This window comes from Xiphias gladius, chromosome 18 (assembly GCF_016859285.1).
Source record: "Xiphias gladius isolate SHS-SW01 ecotype Sanya breed wild chromosome 18, ASM1685928v1, whole genome shotgun sequence".
NCBI classification, from domain to species: domain Eukaryota; kingdom Metazoa; phylum Chordata; class Actinopteri; order Istiophoriformes; family Xiphiidae; genus Xiphias; species Xiphias gladius.
The window spans coordinates 28265706-28286036 of record NC_053417.1 but is presented as its reverse complement, the minus strand read 5'-3'; the positions used below and the strand labels follow the sequence as shown (position 1 = coordinate 28286036).

General features: G+C 44.8%; 1 protein-coding gene across 6 annotated transcripts in view; it reads left to right on the top strand.

The window, feature by feature from the left end:
• The first annotated feature begins 344 nt into the window (after positions 1-344).
• Positions 345-20331, top strand: part of LOC120804085 (neural cell adhesion molecule L1-like) — a 56619-nt gene continuing 36632 nt past the window's right edge. For 5 of the 6 annotated variants that reach the window (XM_040153289.1, XM_040153288.1, XM_040153286.1 and 2 more), the window contains exon 1: positions 5898-5932. The gene's annotated coding sequence lies outside the window, so the exon portion shown is untranslated. Of the gene's footprint in view, positions 429-5897; positions 5933-20331 lie in introns of those variants that run through there. The other variant, XM_040153285.1, reaches the window with a different exon arrangement.

The following is a 20331-nucleotide window of genomic DNA, read 5'->3' as shown; positions in this document are numbered from 1 at the left end:
GAATGCATCTGAGCGACGCATTAATTCAATGGAATACACAAATGTAATTACAGTCAGATGTACTCATGTCCTAACGATGGGGCCATGATTTTATAATCCGTTTAACCTACACTTTCATGCATTTGTGATTTTTTTTTTTTTTCGCCTAGAGATGTCCCTGCAACTGTTGCTTTTAGTCTGGATAACGTGTTTGACTTCTTCCTACAGGTCTAATATTATAGTTGGCTCCTGGTTTGTAAAATCCGCCGCTCTGCTGCCAGTGGACTTGTCCACGTTCGCAATCGGTCGTATGCTGCAAACACCGCCCCGAAGTTGATAACCACCGCCGTGTGACCGCTTAGCGTGTTTACGGTCGTCAGGATCAGCGAAGCCAGATAAGGATAAGATGTCCTGGGTACGCTGAACCGGCTTTGCAGTACAGGCGCCAGGTGAGCAGAAGGTTTGCTGGGGAAATGGCTTTGATGGACACAGCTATGTGTTACTCAGTAGAAGGAGAAGACAGCAGAGCCTTTTCTCAGTTTGTCGTCTTCACTCTCAGCATTCTTCACCTGCATCAGAGACCAGGAAAAATAAATAAATAACCCAAGCACCCACGCTGTCCAATCACAGTTCTCGTCTTCACCATGTGGTATTTCCACAGCTCCCATAGCCCTGATGTGTAGTCAGATTTCTGAGGAGGCACATGACAGCTATGGCGTAGTGAACTCCGGGAACCCGAAGCCCGTGCACATAACTGTCGTAGGCTCCACATGTCCCTTTAATTCACAGGCATAAATTAAGCTTGGGTCTCGTTATGTGACGGATATTGATTGCAACAAATCTGTGCTCAGCTTCCGAGTGGACTGAACAGTCCTTTGAAAACCACCTTTATGTAACCAGTTGGCTGGAACTTACAGTTCCTGAGAAGACATTCGGACTATGTTTACATTTCAACTTGAGAGTTGGACTTGTGAGACAGAAGGGGTTTGAGTTAGGATGAGGATTAACGGAAAAGTTCAACATGTTGGGAAATACATATTTTTACGCCAGGTTTGATATGGATGAAGCAAACATGTCACATAATCAGTGAGGTTTAGAGGAGCAGGAAGGTGGGTTGTATTACCTCCGGACAGAGCCAGGTAAGTTGTTTCCCCGTTCTCTTTCCGCCTCGGTGGCTGTATCCTCATATTAACTGCACAGACACGAGACTGGCACCAATCCTCTCGTCTGACTCTTGGCAAGAACCCAACTAAAGCAAAAATTATTTACCAAAATGTGGAGCTATTCCTTTAAGGTTGAGGCAAAAGTACAGACAGTTTTAATGCCCACTGATTTAGGATTGAGATTAAATTAACATAAAAGCTGCTCTTATTTTAAACTGTCGATTTGGTCAGGATTTAAATTAGATCGGGATTAACCTTCCTAGTAGTTCAGGATCTAGGGTTTAGCAAAAGAAGTTGAATTTGAATTAGGCACTGTTGGACAGGGATCAGGTTAGACCTCAGGAAGTGAATAAGGATGAAGCTACAATGATATGTGAGCAGCGGTGAGCTTTGCAAGGAGAACAGAGGCAGCAGAATTGGGTGGGTACAGAATTCATAAGCCTAATGGGTCTAATTGCCTAACAGGATTTATTGATGTGTAATTAAATAAAACTGTTAACCCTTGTATATCTTCTCATTGCTTCTCCCGGTCTCTCCCTCCATCGGTGCCGCTCTTTCTCTCCACCTCTCTCCTTCCCTTAACTCTTTATTCTCTCCCCTTTTCCTCTCTCTCTCTCTCTCACTCCACCCTCATGCAAGATGACAGAGACGACAGGTCATATTTAATCCACGAGCCGTGTCTATCTGTGTGCTTCAGCCTTGGTGTTTCTGTATTCCAGTCAGAAAGGCTGAGTCACACTTACGGTAAACTGCATGCGCACGGAGTGGATGTGTGTGTGTGTGTGGGCGAGGACCGATTCTTAAGATGCAGTGATCAATACAGCAGATGAGAATCTTTCCCTCTCCTCTCTAACGTCCTTGTCCCATGTCCGACACCGTCTGGGACATGTCATCAAGGACGCTCGTGCCCATATGTGCGCGGGCACACACAAGCACGCACGCAGCGCACGCACGCAGGTTAAGGGAATTAAGCCTTAAGTGAGGGAAGACATGGGGATGGAGGGAAGGTATGGGAGGGGGAGAGTGGTAGGCCAAGACGACCTGCAGGAGGCGGAGGAGATAATGGAGCTGCTGTCTGCTTGAGAGGAAACTCAATTTGCTGTGCAGAAGGAGAAGAGGAGATGAAAATGAAAGAGAAGGCGATACAGGAAGATGTGGAGATAATCCGGTTTCTGTCTTAAGGCCGCCTTGGATGGTATTCTCCTACACCAAATTCACTTTTATTCAGCCATGCTAGCAATGCAGCTCTACGACCGGCGCTGTGGTGTCATAGAATATCTCAACAACAACTGGATGGATTACCATGAAATTTAGTACAGACACTGGTCCCCAGAAGGTGGTTCCCTTAAAGGTCAAAGTTTTCATTCATGCTGTGAAATATGTCAACATTTACTTAATGGAGTGGCACCAAGTGTTTCGTTTTGTGGAGTTTTTTATGAAGTATCTCAACAGCTACTGGACGGATTGTCGTGAAATGCGTTTCACACATCCGTGCCCCCCCCTCAGGGTGAACTGTTATAACTTTGACTTTTCCCTTCGTGCCGTCAACAGGTCGGAAATTCAGTTTGTACAATACTTGGGTTTCTGACCAAAGCACCCGCAGGAACCGTAGCATTGCTGACGGCTGAATTCCATTTAGCTGCTTCAGCTTCAGGGTCCTGCTGTCGCTCATGCTGGCTCACTGTCACAATGTCGTTCCTTACCGGGACACACGGCGCCGTCGCTAGTGTGACGAGCGACATCTTTTCTTACTGTTACAGGTCAAAATATCTGCTGAGAAAAAAGACCTATTGTCAGCGGACAAAACTGCGAACGGCTGATCATTGATTGTTGGTGCGGGAGGTGAAATCAGGACTTTGATTCCTAGAGATTAGCCTTTGGAGAATAAAGGATTTTCAGGATTTCTGTGACTTTAGTTTCACTTTTAGAACAGTATTACGTTTACGCTGCTGCTCTCATTGACGGCAGCTGCTTGTTAACTGATGCCAGTGGACTCAGGTCCAGCATTTTAGAACCATGAGGACCTGTGCTCCAAACATCGGCTTAGCAACCACAGTGCAGATTTACTGTTAGCTGACTGCTGGTTTATGTTATTTTGATAGAGGAGGAAAGACAGCTGAGGAATACACACACACACACACGCGCGCACACACACACACACACACACACACACACACACATAAAAACTGGTCACTGTTGTGTTGTTGTATAGTGCTGCCAAAGAACACCCGTAAACACAGACACTCTCCCTGTCCATCTGTCCTCTCACACACATTTTTCTTTTCTTTCTGTACATCTCTCTCTCTCTTACACACACACACACACACACACACACACACACACACACACACACACACACACACACACACACACACACACACACACACACACATAGGAAGAGCAGGGGTGTTTTGGCTGGATGCTCTGTTTGGCAGATAACACAATGTCACATGAGTTTTACTGGCCTTTATAGTCTGGTTAAGAGAGAACAGAATCTTCATTTCAGTAACGGAGAAGAAGAACGGGAGGAGAAAGAGAGGGAGGAGGAGCCGAGCGGGAAAAGCATCCAGACAGACCGAACGGAGAGTGAAGGAGATTGATGTGTAGGAGGACGTGGTCTACTAATGCTGCTGCTTGAGTGCAGTGCCTGAGCTGGTCTGAAGGTACTTTGTACTCTTTTCAGTCTGTCATAGTCCACTGCAGCTTTTTAGGATGACGTTGTTGATTTTAATCCCGAGATCAGTCGTTTACCCGCTGTTTTATAGTGCATTCAATTTAAAGCTAAATTAAACCTGCAGTATATTTTTGGCCACTTGGGGGCAGTGGAAACAAGTTGTGAACGCAACGTTAACATATCATCACATTTTATGTTGAGATGTTGAACTTTTTAGCAAACGCTTGTTTCCACATCCAGCAGCTACAGAGCAACATGATCATTCATCAGGACCTGGTGTTTGCGTCACCTGATGAATCCAAGTCCATTTCTCCCTCTCTTTTAGCTCTCGTTTTGGTCTCCACCAGCTCCTGAGGCTCTTTAGCTGCTAAACGCTCCTCTGTGTTCACCAGCTGGTCCTTGACTGAGTCCGTCTGCTGTTTGCTGCTTAGCAGGTAGTGGACAGTGGCTTTTTTTTTTACAGCTGTTTCTCGGAAAACATCTGCCTGCTGCGGCTGAAAACGACGCCGTGAGAGCGGTGAGACTGAACCAGCGCAGACAAACAATGACCTGAGACCCGACACTGAGAGCGACACTTTTCACTTAAAAATAGTAATAACATTTATAATTTGTATTATAAAAATATTGATTATAGTCACTTTAAATCAATATTTTTACATTAACACTGAATCAGGGGCCACTCAAAGTGACGAACTTTCACAAAATTATCATCCAAGTCTGCAGCTTCTGGCCTCTCTAAGCTTATTGTTTTGATTTACGGTTCAGTCTCACAGCTCTCATCCGCGCTGTTTCCAGCAGCAGCAGTGTTCAACAACAAGCTCTGCTAAACCCACTGTACGCTATCTGGGGGAGACAAAATTAGCAACCAGCTGGCGAAGTACGTTTAACATTTAGAACTGAAAGAGCTAAACGGAGCTAAAATATGGTGCTTAAATCCATCAAAGCAGTCTTGCTGTGAGTTTGTTCTGGAATCTTCTTCTCCACCGCGATGTGTGAAAAGTCATTGTAAGTGAGGTGGACAGAGTAAGACACAGCTGGAGGTTTCAGACCAAGGCGTCACACTCAGCCTTAGCCAAGGGTTTCGGTTGGGCTGCTGCAGCACTCTCACCTCCGCATTTACTGCTCACTTCTCTATATCCCTGTCACCTGCAGTATCTTTTGTTTTAATAATAGGGAGACGTTTGTAGTAATTTGTGTGGGTGATTTGTAGTGTCCAAAGTCAAACAGCCTCTTCAGCTTGAGCTAAATAAAGTTCAAATGTAGTTTTTGATCAAGAGCAGATCTTAAAAAGGATAGTACTGTCAAGAGTGACAACTTTGTGCTGTTTCGCTTACTGTCATATTGTTTCGCTTACATCAGGTCATATGATGCAATCGAGAAGTGATGAAAGTCTTTTGCACAAAAATGTAATTACGTGTGACTGCAATGCTGCCAATTTAATGGTTAATCACAATCATGACAGCACCGCATGCATTAATTGGTTTAGCGAGAAAATCGCCTCAAGAAAATTGTATAAATCTGATCATGACGCAGCCTCTCGCAAAATTTAACTGAAGTAATTCACAAATTAATCGCTGAATTCTTTCCAACAATTCAATTGTGTGTTAATTACTTATTTAAAATAACCTGTGACATTTTCAAAATCCACATAATCAGGATATTATTTGCTGATATTCCTACTATCCAACCAGTCGGCCACCAGTATGAGAAGAAAACCAGAACAGAGAGGAAACAGAGAGGGATTGAGAGAGGTAAAAATAGAGGAGGAGGGGGGTAGCATGGAGGTAACGGAGAAGGGAGGGGCAGGAGGTACTAGGGGAATACAGTCAGAGAGAGAGAGAGAGAGAGAGAGCGAGGCTGCAATGAAAGAGGCTGATGTCATCCCTCTGAAGCAGCCAACCAGAGAGCAGCAGGGAGGGAAAGGAGGGAGGGATGACAGGCAGAGCTCAGAAGGGTGTGTTTTATGTACCACTGCAGCATCAGTGCAAAAAAGAAACGAGAAAAGGCACGACTCAGTGGAGAGGAAAGAAAAAATAAAGAGAGAGACAAGAAGCAAGACAAGGAGAGGAGGAGAGAAAAGAAGAGCAGAGGAGACAGAGGCGCAACACCTGCAGAAGTAAGATGAAAACAATAGCATCTCACCATGCTTCCTGCGTCTGGGTTTCCATGCATGAATGTGTGTGCGCATCTGTATCCACGCTGATCAGTGTGTGTTTGTGTGTATAGGTGTGTGTGTGTGTGTGTGGACCGGGGGATGTGGATGATGTCTTACATAATACGATGGCAGATATGAACAAGTGTGCTGGCTGATCTGGGTGTGCACTGAGCTAAAGGTGTGTGTGTGTGTGTGTGTGTGTGTGTGTGTGTGTGTGTGCGTTTGTGTCACTGTACATACGTGCCTGTGGGTGTATGTGTGTTCTTCCCCCTCTGTCTGTTTTCACTGTCTAAACCTTTGAGATGACCATTCAGGGTTTTCCATGTGCAGACAAACAGGCTCTGTGAGGGCAAATCTGCCTGTAGGGAGTGTCTGATTGGCCTGACACAGCTTTTCAGTATCTGAAAAGCATCTGCAGCAGCACATTTTTATGAATATTGAATGAAACAATGCACTGTACAACAATATAGTGGTAAATTATTCAAGACTGATTTGTGGCATGCGTCCTTTCATGCCAAAACTCTCAGACACACTTCTGTCAGGAATGATTTAGTTCTTTTTCATCTCCATATCTGCGAAATCACAAGCTCTGTGTGCGTCCTGGCTTCTCCCGACTGACTCACACTGTCTACCTCTCTCTCCTCAACCCCTGATGTTGCAGACGGGGCGGTAGATTTACGTTGTTCTGCGGGTGGTGTTTTCTTGTGGCAGCGATTTCATAGCGTGAGCGCGGAGTGCCACAGGGCAGAGACTCGGGCTTCCTCACCTGTCGGCTCTCATGATTTGAAGTAAGGCGGCAACTTATCAACTATTCTGCAGAAAAAGAAAAAGAAAAATTCAAAAAGCTTCAGTCCGTCTTGTCCGAACACTGGTCCAAAATCCAAAGATAATTCAGTTTACTATCATGTATGACTAAGGAGAGCATCCAATCCTCACATTTAAGGCGCTGGAACCACTGGATGTTTGGCATTTTTGCTTAAAAAATGACTAAAACGATAATTTTACTATCAATCGACTAATCAATTAATTGACTACTCATTGCAGCTTTAAGCGCTTAAGGCAGACAAATGTACAAAGAGGATTCATTTCACTTTGTGTCTTCTGCTCCTTGGTGTGTGTGCCCCTTTCATACTCTCACCAGGTTTCTGTTTGTCTGTTTACTCTGGAATTCCTCTTTTCACTCATAGCAACGTCATTTAAGCCACACAAACATCTCTGCCTCCCTTTCTGTCGTTCGCATTGTGGGGTTTTCTCACCGTGACTGCATTGGCAGCGGATCGCCTCAAAGTAGGCCAGAACCTGAGAGGAGGAGGCGGAGGAAGAAAGGAGAGGAGAGGCAGGAGGACCGAAGGAGGGAAAGTTGATAAGCTCAGGAGAGAACGGAGGGGATAATAGAGGGTGAAAGACAGGCTGAAAGATCGGCGAGGTTTAACGGCGGGGAGGAGGAAAGATTTAGTCCAGGAGAGAATGAATCCAAAAAGAGCAGGGAAAGAGAGGATGGGTGGACAGATAGGGAGATGAAAAGAAAGTCTGGGCTGGGAATAGGATGAGAGAGGTAGAGGAGGAGGAGGAGGAGGAGGAGGGAAAGTTAGGGTCGACTGGCGTAGGAGGATTTTTTTTAGTCCAGTGTCTTTCTTTGTCCCCTCCAGTCACGCTCGACAGTAGACAAGTTGCCCGAAACCGTCTGGGGGGATTTTATATCAACGCTCATTTGTACTTCTCAACCTCCAAACTGACAGACGAGAGGAGACGTGCAGTTTACAGTGATAGCAGATTTACCACTGGGGTTTTTAAATAATGGGTCCTCGGGGTAGACGAAATCCAGCTAAGCAAGCTAATGTTAACGCTCGGGTTTGGTTGAGAAGGCTTTTTCCCTGGGAAATGGTCCTAAATATACAGAAATGCATATTTATGGATACAACCGGGATATTGTGCTGAAAGACTGAAAGAATTCACAGTCATCATCCAACCATCCAGCTGATGATCCATGTAGAAGACACGGAATTAAATGAGTGGTCCTGTATTGCAGCGCAGAGCTACTTAGCCGTAGTAATGTAGGTATAAGACAAATATAAGCTCAGGGTCTTGTTTCTTTATCGTAACCCTGTTTACAGAGAATCCAAACTTCCGGACTGCTTTATAGTATTTTGAAACAGTATGTTTTCACTTTCACTTTCGCACTTTCTCACATTCAGGATTTCTCTCATTGGTCAGCATGAAAAAAAATCAGGCAGTTTACTTTCCACATTCTGGGACAGATCATTGCTATGAAAAAAACCTTGTGGCATCGCGGGTACTTACGTCATTGTCACTTGCTTTCATCCATATTCACAGAACATGACTCTAGTCTTAAGATCTGAAGTCCTAAAACATGCCTGAACATTAGCCTCTTCTGTCGAGCTGTGACGTTTAGCCCGCAAAATTCTCGGGCTTATGGGAAACTGAAACAGGTTGCCTCAACAAGGATATTAGATCATTTTTCAAAGGATCTAATGTCATCCTTGGCTAAACATGTGAAACTGTTGACAAAGGTTGTGTTCTGAGGCTGGATCTATAGTTATTAGCGTAGTTATGACAATACAGGGGTTTTGACAGTTTTCTTACTTCTGGATCACAACCTTTAAAGTTCCGGTTTCACTCAGCTCTCGATGCCGGTAAAAGCAGAACAGAGTCACTGCCTAAGCTCACACACAGTGGAAGTCCCAGTCCTGAACAGGGCTTTTTCCAAATGAACCTGTAACCCCACAAATTCGTGTGGATAGCCAGTGGTACGCTCCTCGGCCTCGGAAGCAATGCAACGTTAGCATTGCTACCGTAGTCAGTATGCGGACGAACAGCCGAAACCCCACAACATCATGTAGTACGGTGAGCTAATGATGTGCTCCTTGGCTCTGGAACCTGTTTCAGACAGTTGCCAGAGCCGTCTTAGAAAGATTTTTCAGTCCCCATAATAGTGCCAAAAAAAAAAAAGTAGGTATCAATTAAGACGCCTTCTCGGCTTCCATGTAAGTCCTGTACTTGTACTGGTATTTAACGTTAAGTCAGAGTCAGACAGCTGCTTTCTATCTGACTGTGGAAGCGTCACTGTACCTTGTAGGCGGCCAGCCAGACTCTCTGACCTCGTGGTAGCATCTGGATTTGTACAACGGTGTGTTTGGACTGAAAGGACAACGTGAATTTCTCCTGTGCTGGCAGGTCTATAAAGTCAATAAAAGTCCCAGGAGAAAGGTTGAGGATGCAGTTCAGCGCCAGACTAAAAGGTCTGAGCTGCAGGACAGTGGGTCAGAAGGAGGTCTGGGCCCAGAAAATTAGATTAGTCTGACTTTTGCTTTTTCTCAGTTCCTCCCTTAATCTCTGCTGCTCACTTCCTCTGTATTTCTCATCTGAAACTTTCTTATCCATCTTCATCCAGTTCTCTCATGCCCCCGCTCCCTCCCCTCTGATTCATCCCTCCTCTCTTCTGGCCTTTCTTTCCCTTTTTCTCCCTCTTGTCTTTCGGTTTCTCCTCGACAGAATGAGGCCTTTGTGTCGAGAAATGGGAGGAATGCCTCTTACTGTATGTTCCCCCTCTTCCTCTTCTTCTTGTCATAGTCTCGGCTCTTCTTCCTACATCGTCTCCCTCCTTCAACCCTTATCTTCCTCTGGATGGGTGCCCGCGAGCACGCGTGTGTGTGTTTGTGTGTGTGTGTGTATGTGTGTGTGTGTGTGTGTGTGTGTGTGTGTCGTTGGATGGGGGTGCGTCCATTAGCTCGGATTAGGGACTGTAGGCGGATTTAACAGCGCCTCTGTGTTTGGGGCTAATCTAACTTCAATGGCCTTAGCACATGCAGTGAACACACGTGTGAACATACACACACACACACAAGCCCACAAGCGCACACGCACGCACGCACACGTCCACACACTTACATACACACACGCGCACGCACTTATATCCTGCTACAAATATGTGCCTTCTGTGTTTTTCTGGCCAGTGTGGTTGAACCGTGACAAGAGTCCATTCATGCCGCGACCGCAAACACAGAGGACACTTTATCAGCCAAACATCTGACCAACAATATCATCAGTCACTCAACTGACAAATGACCACATGGTGAACCATATTTCGGACTTAGCGTAAAGAACAGTGACCAGCGGCAGACTCACATGTGACGTAAATCTGAGTCATAACACACAAGTGTTTTCCCATACGTGGGCAAGTTGTGAATAGCGGGAACCTTTCAGTCTGCAAGATGAGACACTATATTTCACCTTTGTGAAATATAGTGTCTCATCTGTAGTGAATATATGGCACAACTCGGCCATTTTCCAATAAAATATATGAGAGGCAAGACTTGCACATACGCCATTAAGTTGTTTTTCAAGCAAAAAGTCCAAACATTTTCTGGTTGTGAGGATGTGTTGCTTTTTCCTTGTCTTACAGGAAAGTAAACTGGGTATCTTTGGGTTTTAAACTGTTGGCCACACAAAATGTGAAAATGTGTGCTCAAACGTTAAAGACGTTAAAATGTGTGCTGATCGTGTGATTATCGCCCTGGTTTTTTAGTTGATATTTGTCTTAGAAGTGATAAAACTCCTAAAAATATAGATAAAACATTTACCTACAACTACAAAGGTTTGTCGATTTTGATTAATCAATTCAAAGAAAATTAATTGCACCTATTTGGAATTGATTAACTGTTTTGAATTATCAACTGATCAAATATCAGTGCTCTCTGAATTTCAAATGAAATCTTTGGGTTTTAAATTTTGAAAACCTGAAAAACTTGAAAAAGATTATTTTACAGGATAAAAAAAATCTTTTTTTTTAAGAGACATATTTAATAAATACATACACCTATAGGGTACATACATAAATACCTATATACACAAACAAAAAAAAGTCTTGGGTAACAAAAACCCTTTTGGCATCGTACTAATTAATTCAGACATAAAAATAATGTCCCTTATAATGCAAAATTATGAGCGAGCCTTTTAAGAAGCAGAACCTTCCTCGTGCTTGTCATTTATCTCCTCATACCTGCAGTTTGTCCCTGATGCCATAACTTTTCTCAAAGCCGACCATCTGTCTCCCTGAATTTGGGGGATATTGACGAGTTTGTGTCGCTGCACGTTAAGAAGCCGCACAAAAGGCGGAAAAAAAGAAGGGAGAAATGTTTCCAAAAAACCAGACGGCTGCTTTAACACATTGCAGACCAGTCGTGTCCTGCCGAGGAGGAGAGGCAGGTGGGAACTGAGACAATGGCAAAAACTGTGTGTGTGTGTGTGTGTGTGTGCGTGTGTGTGTGTGCGCACATTTATATACGTTTGTTTGAGAGAGAGAGAGAGAGAGAGGTGAATCGAGGAGATACAGGGAGTGGCACCGGAGAGAAAGCGAGGGAGAGGTGTGGAGGGATGGAGTGGGGGATGGGAGAAAAGAAGGAGGGGCAGCGTGGGGGATGGGGGAGAGAAACATTACTGTGTGCTGCTGGAGTCAGGGGGTTACCATGGTGATGGGGAAAAGACAGAATGGGATGGGAGTGAGACTGGCTTCATACACACACACTTACAACACAATATAAAATTGACATTTTCACCGACTGATTGAATAATATGATAAGGATCAAATCTCCTTTTAATTTAAACCTTCCTTCCTGTTCCCCGAGAGTGGGGTGAGGGGAGGACGAGGACGATGCGGAGGAGGAGGAGGAGGAGGAGGAGGAGAGGGAAAGATGCCGGGGAGGGATGAAGGAGAACGGGAGATAAAGAGAGAGGCTCTCTGAGTTGAGTGGAGATGAAGAAATGCGATCTCCCGCCTGGGAGCGGTGTAACTCGGAGACAGAGTTGGGGCTTTTTGGACAAAGGACATAAGGACATGATCAGACAGGTTGTTTTTTTTTAAGTGCTTCCCAGAGGACATTTACTTAATTAAGCCTTTCTACAACGGCCCTGAGAGCTCAACGCTCTTAAACCTAGACAAAACATGATAGAGAAAACAATGCGCAGAAGAAAACGGCTTCATCAGTTTGGTAACAAATGAGAAAACAACCAAACACAGACACGCAGTGCAAAAGCAGAAAGCACAACAGTCATAGAGACGCACTGGAAATTAGTCCCTGAACAATTTACTTCACTTAGTCAAAATGAGCAATCCGTGTTCTAAGCGCACGATTCCGATATTATGTCCCAGTGTTTGAAGGGGTGAGCCAGTAATCAGCCAAAGGCTAACGCTAGGTTAACAGCAGATACCTGCAACAGCATGTGAGTCCAAAAAGACTGTGACTCCTTTCTGTCTTCAGCGTGACCTGTAGTGTTTCTCTACTTGGTTGTGTTTTTCTCATTAGGCGGATTTTTTTTTTCATTTGCTTGTGTTTGGTCGATCTGCATGTGTGCTCCTGCCACCCTGTCTCCTAGAAAGGATGTGTATAACAACTACTTTTTGCAGGAAGCGTGTTTGCAGGCTACAGCCTGGACTCCCGTGCGCTTTGTACGCCCACCATCCACCCCAACCACCCCATGTGTGACTCTGCGGCCATTAATAAATGCAGTGCTTCATTCATTCGAAAGCGAATGTCGCTTCTGAGCATGATCCGTCCAGATGAAGCCGTTTTCTTCAATTGCTTGTGTTTTCTAGGTTTGAAGCGCTTTGAGCTCTCGGGGCCGCCGTACCTTTGCTGTCAATTCATCACAGAAGTGACTTTTATCCAAGTGTTTGTGTCCCGAAACGAAAGCGCCGATCCTCTTGAGCTGGAGAGCAGCCGCTGGGCTTGACCTCACACCTTGACGATCAAGAGGACGAGGTTATTAAGTGAAGAGCCAAAATCAAAGCGCAGGGTAACTTCTTCCACCTGCCAGCAGGGATTAGGTGTGATGTGAGTGTCTGCTGAAGCTGCTGGGGAGTCTCTGCTCTCAGTGGATTGGCGGCAGCTGTGAAGAAAAAAGGTTCAGAGTCTGAGGAGGGGAGCCAGATGGGCCGCTGGGTTGTGGTGGGTGGAAGCGAGGGTGTGTGTAGGCGGGTGGGTGATACTGCGCGTGTGTGTGCGTGATGAAGATGGTGCAATCATTTCTGTGGAACTATGTATGTAGGATCATTTTTTCTATTTAGGCTGGCTACGGCCTCAGGCCTCACAAAGGTTTGCAGCCACGTCCTTTTTGCTCACTACGGAAACCTAGAAGTGCCATTTTAAAGCCGCTACAACCATTGGAGGTTCCCCATCCCATATAACCAGTCATGAAACGGATGTAGACATGTGAATTCCCAGAAGCAGGTTCACAGAACCCCCAAATGCCAGACTCACAATCTGAAAGAGGACACACACCAGACTTATACAGCTGTGTACAAGTAGAGAATCCCAGGTCCGTTTGACTTTCCCCAGGACTGACAAAGCAATACAGGCCTTTATACAGTATACATATAATGAAAGCCCATAGAAAAGAAACATTAAATATATATATATATTGTGAAACCTGAAAAAGAGCATGTTTATGTTTATGTAGTAGATTTCTCATTAGAGCCTGATTCACTTTTATCCATTTTGTGCAAAAACACAATCAGATGCAGACACGGCAGAGAGAGTTTGCAACAAATGATGCCTTTATGCCAGTAACCTAAGAATCAACAGTGGATGAGTCTCAGCAGATAACGATTGGCCTGTTTGGGTCCTCAGAAGTCTGAGACATTTCCTGCCTCAAACCTGTTTTTGTTCTAGTTCTCTCTCAGAGAAGAGGGAGGAGACACAGAGTGGGTCTTGCTCACCGATCTGGTCGGTCAGCAGTGTTCTCACGGCGTCGGTTGACTTCACCCGTCCCGCACGTGATGTATAATCCTGCCGCGTATTGACAGAAGTTGCCGTACGACGAACCGTCTCGCTGGCTGGGACACCTCGTTCGTTCACCGAGGCCGGGGCTGAGGCTCGACAGCATCGCTCCGCACTTATCGCTGTTGACGTTGACATGAGTTCACGTTTTAATCCAGACTTTATTAACATCATTAGATTAGATTGGTCAATTACAGTCTACTAAGAGGATTACCTCATTTAAATACCTCGTAGATCCCTCTGTAACGTGACCTGTTTCATGCTGGTATTTTATTGTTCCTTTCACTTATCTCACTGACGGTTAAATTACTGTATAAGTCCCTGCTGCCTCCTCTCTCTGCTCTCTCCTCACTGTTTATTTTGTGTGAAGGCAGTGATAGATGTATGCCCAGAGCGCTCTGTTACACTGTGGCCTCTCACAGCTGGTGCCACTCGCCCCCTCGGCTAAATCTAATAGACCCCAGCCGAGCCCGGGAAGCCGCCCAGCGCGGAAGCTGTTGTTTATCCGGGAACATACCGTCGCTAATGACTGATTTACGCGCTCCCATGCACTTGCTTCGTTTGTCGTGTGGAGAGAGGCAAATAAGAAACAAACACGTGAAACTGGCTTTGTGCCTGCAGAGGTGTGTGTGTGTGTGGGTGTGCGGTCGGAGGAGGGCGGGGGTAATCCAGAGGTGGCTAAACAATGTCACGCCAATAAGAGCTGATTTGAATGTGAAAAGCTTTGGGTTGTGCTCTGGGACCAGCGGGTAATTTGAAAAGGAAATAGACAGAAGTGGTAAACAAAGGCAAAATTCAATAGTCCGACAAACATACATATCTATAGACGCTGGAGCTGAAACGATCAGTCGATCAATAAAGTGTTTTTGGACCGTTGGCCGGGGAAAAACAAAAAGCCTGTCACCTTGTTCTTTCGAAAAACTGGGACAGATTATTCAAGAACATAATCAACAGATAAATGAAAAAAATCAGTAGTTGCTGCCCTAATAGAAGCAGGCACTGAGAGGCTGATGGACTAATAGTTATCTAATGAAATCAATAATAGGCTTTTTTCGTCCTCTCGATTCTTGCTCAAAGCGTTTCTTCTTTTTCATTATCTGTTCTTTTTTTTATTCCACGTAGCGTGTTGTTGAGATCAACTGGATTTCAGGTTTTTGGATTGAAGGAAGTTTTCAGTGTTTCAGTGTTTCTGAGGAACAAAACTAAGAGTTTGCAGCTACACCAGCTGCTCTCTGGTCAAGTTTCCATCCGAATTTGGTGCAAATTTTAACAGAATTTCCTGAAAATCGGCAAAAAGAAAAACAGGATTAATGCATGATTCCATCCACTACTGTTATGTAAATATTAGGAATTGCACGCATCAAGATAAACAGTTTATGGATCTGTGTAATCCATCCTGAGGGGACCATGAATGTCTGAACCAAGTTGTGTGGCAATCCATCCAACAATTGTTGAGACATTTCACTCACATCTACAACTGGTAACCTCTTGGTGGCACAGGAGGAAAAGTCAGGGGATCACCAGAGTCAGTGGGAGTCATCCTCTGGGGAGCACGAATGTACACATTTCCATGGCAGTCCCTCCCATCGTTGCTGAGACACTTCAATCTGGGAAAAAGTGGTGACCAGCTGAAAGACCGGCATTGCCCTCAGTAGAACCAGACCATTAGCATAGCTAAGACGTCTCAGCCAGCGGTCATACCCATCACCAGAATGTTATTTGGGCAAATCTAAAGTGTCTCAATTAATGGGGGTTGGATGTGCTTCTCCTGCTAATAGCCCTTCTTTTATGTTTGAAGCTGATAAGACAGGGGAGTTTTCATATTTAAGTCTTGCCTCGAGCAAGACATGTCCCCGGTATAGAGCCAGAAAGAGAAGCTGCACCGACGAACAGAATGGCAGAAAAGTAGATAATGATGAAAGAATAGGTACAAGCAGCGAGAAAACAAAGGAAGAGAGGAGGAAGACGACAGCGGGTAGTTGGAGGCCTGTCAGTGGATGTGCTTTGTTCCTGGGTCAGAAACCTCCTCGTGTTGAGTTATTCATCTCCGCTCATCCACAGGGACTCCCAGTCTATGAGATACGCACACAAAGGCAGCCTAACACGGACACCAGGCTGTGTGTGTGCACGTGTGTGTGTGTGTGTGTCCCTGCATTCATCGAGTTGAGGTCATTCACTATAAATAAGGGAGCTGATGATGACATCGGAGCGGCGACTTGTGTCTTACACCGTCATAAAGCAGAAAAAAAAACGAGTGCGTCAGTTACCAGAAACATAGCCGGTTGTCACGGGACCGAATGCCGTGGAACTCAATATGGTGAAATCACATCTCATGTCTGGACAATGAACCATCCAGCAGCGGTGGGCGTCCGGCCATGAGGACAACAAACTGACCGCAGATGCAGAAAAGAACAGAATTTAGTGTCAGTTTCACCCAAAACAAAATGTTCATTGTTGCCATAATATAAAGGCTCGTTTTCCAGAAGGCTGTAATTCAGTTTTAGAGGATATAAAAAATGTTCTTCTTGTCACTGCGTTTCAATATTTCTGATACCAACAATTTAAAGGGGGCGTTTCTCGTCTAAAGACCATAGCCCTGATGATGTCATCATGATGTCATCGGGGTCATCTCGGCTTGGGCTTGAGACTCGCATCGAAAACTTGGGACGCGTTCGAGTTCGAAAGAGGAGGGTATTGCATTGGTGCTATGTTGACCCCATGCTAGGTCCATCTTTAACTCGGCGGTTATCCAAAAAAAAAAAAATCTGCCTCTCTGTCTCACACAGGTGCACAAAATTCCTGTTGCATTATTCCGATGTGCACTGTCTTAAAATAGGGCTGCAGCACGTGACAACGTGGAGCCAAAGAAACGTTTGCAAGGGGCAGAGGAAACGAAGGTTTTTACACACGTACTGTGACAGGTGACGCAACTCCAACCCTAATCGGCAAATCCCGCGGCTTGGAAGAGAACCCAGGCTACCGCAGCAGAAATGCTGAGTCACTGTGGTTCGGGGAAACAAACCCACATCTTGACGGTGATGAAGTCAGCACACACACACACACACACACACACACACACACACCAGCCCGGTCTGTTATGTGTATATACTACTAGATTGTTTTGACACACACACGTTGAGACTGTCCTCCTGAAAAAAGAACGAGCCCATAGGCCGGCTTTGCCAGCAGCTTATTACAACCCAGAGTTGTGTTTTATCGTTAGGCGTCCTTGCTATGAAACAAAGTCCGCATTAGGAGGAGGCTGGGATGGACGGACAAGTTGACAAAACACAGGACCGTCACGCAGGAAGCCGCCGTTTGTCTCCCTTTTAAAACAGTGTTGTGTTTCCTGTAACCGTGACCCTTCCACAACCCGAACTGCTTGTTTATTGGTGTAGCCGTGACGACGACGGTCCTCTAACCTCAACAAAGAACTTCTTTTATCCCAAACCACAATTTTTTTTCCCTAAACCTAACCAAGTGGTTTTGGTAGTCTTTTTTTTTAACCGAACTTTGACCGCTCCATGCGCTTAACAACATGTTTATCATTGTCATCGTGACGACGAAGGTCCGGTGCGCCACCACGGTCGGATAAGAGGGTAGGGACCGACGATCTATATAGTCGTTCAGGCTGGAGGACCCGTTGAATGCGTTTTTTTTCCAGAGTAACAAGACAAGACAAGTCATGGGGGGTTGTTAAGGACTTTGACACCAGAGACTCACATCCAGCATGTGGTTGGGTTTAGGCAACGACGGCACTTTGGTAAAAGGATTGGAAAAGACGGTGATTTGAGGTGAAACCAATGCAGGTAACATGACATGGCTCGTGTTTCAAGTCACCCTTGACTTTTTCCAACATTTAACCAAGACCGTGATCTTCCCACAACCTTAGCCTTGGGCTTTGAGGCGCCCAAACAGAAACGCAGAAGCCCTAATGATCCATCTCATTGCCACAAGCAGGTATTGTCAGGAAAATGAATGAAATGTGTTGTCATTGAACGTTTGGCAGATACGTTCATTGAAGACGCTTCCTCGTTGTGTTAATAACTGTATATGAATAGTATATAAATGAATTAAACGACTATAAATGTAATTTCTAGGAGACAGGCTTTCACACACTCCCATCATCTCCCTCCCGTTCGCACACAGACAGAGACATGTTTAACTCAGTGGTGCTTTATTAAGATGACAGTTCGATTAGATATTCATGAGGCCTGATGTGAAGGACATCAGCGGCGTGATCTACAGACGGACACACACTCACACACACACTCACGCACACATTTAGATGAAATCACCTCTGGGTTGCTCGCCCAGCCTCTTTGCTCCAGGCTGTAGCATGGTCAGCATTCTTTTGTGTGTGTGTGTGTGTGTGTGTGTGTGTGTGTGTGTGTGTGTGTGTGGAGTAGTAAATGTGAGGTATGTAATGAATAATGAATTTAGGTGAATTTAGGTTACGCGGCCACCTGGGAGGGGGAAACTGGAAATAGCTCTTTCTCTCCTCATCTTCATGTGTCTCTCTTTGTGTGTGTGAACATGTGTGTGTGTGTGTGTGTGTGTGTGTTTTATGGCCTGTGTGTGCATTCAGGGGGAAGTATTCCTCTAATGTCTCCCCTCCCTCCCTCTTTGCCTTTGCTTAATCTCTCCATCCACATTTCCCAGTTCTTTCCTGAAGATCGGAATCTATCAATGAATTAATTTCTCGCTCTGTCGCGCACTATCCGTCCACCTGCAACCCCCCCCCCCCCCCCCCCCGTCTTTACTCTGTGATCCCCACCCCCTGGTCCCCTCCTGCCTCTGGCCTCCCTGTGGACCGTCCCACCTGCACCCGCCCTGCCCTACCCTCCTCCCATATCTCCCCCCATTCCTCCCAGTGGACTGGCTGGTCCACCTGCCTTTTACCCTCTTGAGGAGGGGGGGGGGTTGGGGCAAAGAGGAAATTGGTACAGTATGTTCAGTGTTAACTAATATGGCAGCCCACAGGGTGAGAATTAACAGCATGTATTTCTTTGTCCTTTTAGCCCACAAACATGCCAGAAATTGTGCGTGCCAGTGACACTTTTAAGCCTAATGCCGTGTTTGACCCCTGACCCTGTTTAGCAACTCAAAAATCATACTCACTATTGTTTTATCAGCTCGAAACTTCCTTGCCTTTCCCAATCTTGGGGGGAATGCTTATAACCATTGTGATACGATATGTTTCAGAAGTTTCAGAAGCTGCAGAAAAGGACTCATTACCCCTGTTTGTGGTCTCAGAGACCCCAGCTGTAAAACCTGCCAAAAGACAATGGATTCTCATTGTCTACGGTTGATGTACAAAGGACTTATTATGCAGCACAACCCCTCCCAAATCCCACATAAGACTATTTGGACTTATAACAGTTTGTTCATAAGGGTTCGACCTCTCTGCGGTTGAACTGACTCCCAACATACGTTATATATAATACTAGGTAATATAACTTGGAGGAAAACATACTGTAGATTTCTTTGTTTGTCATTGCATGTAAAGGTGACACTTTACTTTACCCCCCCGATTTAACATTTATAAGCGCCATATAAATATTAAATTAGTAGTTTATAACACACTATAATGTAGTTGTAGGCAGATATAGGGACATTCGGTAACGTACGGTTAACTGTGTCTTACTGTAGCCTATTGTCATTCATTATCTGTTTATACACCTATGGAAGTCGGCAGGAGGAATTATAGTTGCTGGCAAGTACATTAATTAACATTTATATCGGCTCAAAACCTATATAATGTTATAAACCATTAACTTAATGTTCGTAGGTCTATTCAGTGCTTGGAAATGCTAAATATGGGGTGTAAAGTGTTACACCTATATAACATATTTAACATTTAAAACCAGAAATATTTCCTTATTTGGTGTAATAACAATGTTCTGTGGTCATGTCCGTGTTTTGTAATCGAATGCGCAAGCTCATTTTGTGGCTAAGGGAAACTTTGCTACACGTAAGGTTTTAATAAGTTCAAAAACAGAAAAAATATTTAAAAGAAAATGCATCGGTCGATGTTGCAGTTGCACACTGACGTCTACTCCACTTGTTGTGGCGATTATCCAGTAAATTTCACCTGTAGCCACAGACGCTGCTTTTTAGCAAAAGTCCCATCGTCTCACTTTAAGGCTTTTATTTTAAGGCAGTTATTTTTAATATCGATCACTCTCCTAAGGGGCACAGGTTAAAAATATGTGAATGTTGCTTCCTGTGTTAATATGTCCACAGAGATCTTGCAAAACATTAGTATGAAATTGTTTGGCGGGATTGTCAAATTAATGTCAGTCTAACAGAAGAAATAGAAATGCGTTATTACTTATACACTAAGCACATGTAGTTTTCACCTATGGAGGCCTTACACTTTACACTAAATATTGTATTTGCATCATAGCTAAACACTGTCCTTTGCTGCCTTATGGTTGATTGCCAGTCACTTTGGGCATATTTTTAAAAAGGAGTTTACCGATGTTTTCCGGTCTCGAATAACAACCGCAGTCTACCTTTCAATCTGCAGGTACCACCTCGACCAATCCCAGGGTAGGGCAT